This window comes from Paramormyrops kingsleyae, chromosome 5 (genome assembly GCF_048594095.1).
Source record: "Paramormyrops kingsleyae isolate MSU_618 chromosome 5, PKINGS_0.4, whole genome shotgun sequence".
NCBI lineage: Eukaryota > Metazoa > Chordata > Actinopteri > Osteoglossiformes > Mormyridae > Paramormyrops > Paramormyrops kingsleyae.
The window spans coordinates 24,590,220-24,593,269 of NC_132801.1; the positions used below are offsets into that span (position 1 = coordinate 24,590,220).

The 3,050-nt window shown below is 40.9% G+C and overlaps 1 long non-coding RNA gene across 1 annotated transcript; it reads left to right on the forward strand.

The window, feature by feature from the left end:
- The first annotated feature begins 1,304 nt into the window (after positions 1–1,304).
- On the forward strand, positions 1,305–2,788 carry LOC111856100 (uncharacterized). The gene is made up of 3 exons (XR_002841048.2): positions 1,305–1,486; positions 2,285–2,438; positions 2,559–2,788. It is a non-coding gene; the product is annotated as an uncharacterized lncRNA (long non-coding RNA).
- The last annotated feature ends 262 nt before the right edge of the window (positions 2,789–3,050 follow it).

Here is a 3,050-nt window from a genome sequence, read left to right on the forward strand (position 1 = left end):
TGATAACTGATGCATGCTTACCTGATCTAGGTTTCTGGAAACAAAAAATGCCAAGTTTAACTAACTCTGAGGTACCATATGGGTTAGGTGCTAAACCTGCTTGATGCAATTGACCCCGCAGAAATGTAGCACAGCCCACACTTCAAACGAAAACAAACACTACTTAGTTCATGTACAGCAAAATGTTTGTGCATGTGGTACTGACCGGTGAGTGACCTTTACGTGATGTGGTGTATGCATGTGTGAACGAGGAGCATGCGCCTGTGTGTGCAGCCGCGATTTTTTTTGTCCAGCGGCGATCATGCGTGTCCGTGCGCGTCCATCGTGCACGTGCTAAATAATTGACTAGGTATTTCCGGTAGGTGGCAGCGCCAACTTTCAGAGAGCAGAGATTAACCAAGAAAGAGTGGAGGAAGAATGTTTGTTGTTGTTCTTGTTGTTATGGTGAGCGATAAAATTCGCTGATTAGTGGCTGTCCCTGGTTAATTTTGACATAAGTACTTCAAAATACCAGTATGCCGTATTACTTTAATACCGCCCAAGCCGAACAACTTGTTCATAAAAAGTCCACCCTGTTTCACCACACTGCATACATTTATGTTTTTCGCAATACATCTGCCCTCTCCTGGTCTGGTGGAATATTACTGCTGTATGCATGTATGGACCAGGAATATCTGCGTCCGCGGCTAAATGTAGGCTGAAACATGGGCGTCATTAGGTCCGATCACTCGGGCCAAGTATTTTAGCCCTGATGCCAATCTTCCTTTAAAAAAAAAGTAAAGGCTTGACTTAGCCCCTGAACTTTTCAATAGCTTGAAACGCCCCTGGAATGAACACAGACTGGTATTCTCACGTACCCATTGCCGAAGTACAGTTCCAATAAAAGAGCAGAAGTACGAAGGACGGTAAAAATCCCTAGATGTCGTTCTTGCCCAGTCCCAGATATCAGGGATGCATTGGTTGCATCTTCATCAATGAGAACAATCCCATGATTCATAGCGTCCCAAGTTCGTTCTTGGGAGACAAGATAGCAAGATATCTCTCCAAGAGCACAAGCCTTGACAAGGGCTGTACGTTCTCAGCGTAAAGCCAACATGTTCAAAGAAAAGGAAGATGGATTTAGGCACTTTAAAATGTTCAATTTTTCATACTTTTAAACTGTCTATTTGTGTAAAACTTTCCAAATATCCAATGCACTATTAACACAATATATAACATGAACGGCTGTTTACGGATGTTATTTTGTAATGTCGTAAAGTATTACCTGGATGGTAGCTTTGTCGTAAAATGTCTCGCGGTATACGCATGCGCGAAACCAGTGCTCACTGCTCGTTCTGCCGCTGATCGGGCAGCGACAAACCAATACAAAGCACCATTTTGGAAAGACTGAGAAATTTTGTACGGCACTCATATTACAATTAAAAAAAGATCAAAAAGCGCGAGACTCCGTTGTCTTTCCAAAGAGAAACGAATATCCAGACTTTCGGTGAGAAGATTGAAAATCTCTCCACGTATGGGCACGTAAACAGATTTATATGAGGGTCCAGATGTGATGTTATATTCACAGACTTGCAGCTAACATTACTGCGAGTTTTTCATTCATATCTGTTGCGACGTGCAGCAAGTGGTAAAATATTACAAAGGCAAACTGTTGGCCTGAAAACGCACATAACCTAACGGTGGTAATAATGAAGCAATTATATATCTCTGTCCTTCGTACTGCTGTAATACCATTGCATTTGCAAGACTAGCGGAGTAAAAATGAGCCGTACTCGGTCCTGTACTGCGTAGCAAATGGTAGTTTAATATATTGCAATCTGGCTGTTAGCGGATTGTTTTGTTAGGTTTCTGTAGTTTTGTCTGTTTACTTACGATGACAAACTAAACCAAAACATGTTACACCATTGGTCGTTGCATTTGTTCGTTTATTTATGACTGTCACTGTATTGGTGGTTAGAAACTGTGGGGTGGTAGTATGTGCTATACCTGCTGTATGTTGCACCACAACCAATTTAGCTGTTTTACTGGATTGATATTTGCCATGATTGGTCAAATCTGCAGGTCTTGTCTAAATATGAAGTAGTAATTTCTAAAATGATTTGGGCCCAGTGTTTTTTTTTTTTTTTTTTACTAATTTTGTGCAAAACCACTGTGAAATCGAAAGCTGCAACTTCTTAACGGTCATAAGTGAAACAATTATGTGTGTGCAATAAATTTGTTGGTTGTTAATTTTGAACTTATCAACTGCTGCTATCAGTACCATTTCCTGTATTTTCTCCTATAGATTGCTTTGCTGATGCAACTGAGGATGTCTTTAAGTTGGAACAGAAGACTACATCCACATAAGAATACAGAAACTGAACAGCAAGAAAACAGTCTACTGTTCAGAGAACAGCTGATGACTATGACAGTAAGAAATGGTCAAGGCCTTTAAGAAGGTAGGTAATGGTGTTCTACTGAGGGGTCTCTACTTTTATTTGTTGTACAAGACTGAATCATATGGTTTTGGTAAATCTTCCTGTTTATTTCATTTTAGTTTTTGCTTCTCTCTCCATCAGATCATCTTTCACCAAGCAAAACACCTGAAGATCTGTCGATTCTGAATGCATTTTACTAATTTCAATTGACAGGTTTCCTTTATTAGGGGTGATCAGCTATATACACTCATTGACCGCTTCATTAGGGTCCCTGTTAGCAAAAGTGATCAATAACTCCTTTGGATGCGACTCAGTATAAAATTCACTGACGACATCAAGAAGTTCAGTGACTGTTTGACTAAGCTGTAGAATGGGCAAGAAGCATGATCTGAGTGAGTTTGAACGAGGCATGATTGTTGGTGCCAGACGTAGCGGTTCCAGCATCTCAGAAACGGCCACCCTTCTGGGATTTTCACGAACTACTGTGGCTAGAGTTTACAGAGAATGGTGTAATAACAATAAAACATCCAGTCAGCGGCAGCTCTGTGGGCGAAAACACCTTGTGGATGAGAAAGGCCAGAGGAAGATGTCCAGAATCATTGACGACAACAGGAAGGCTACCATTGCAAAAAT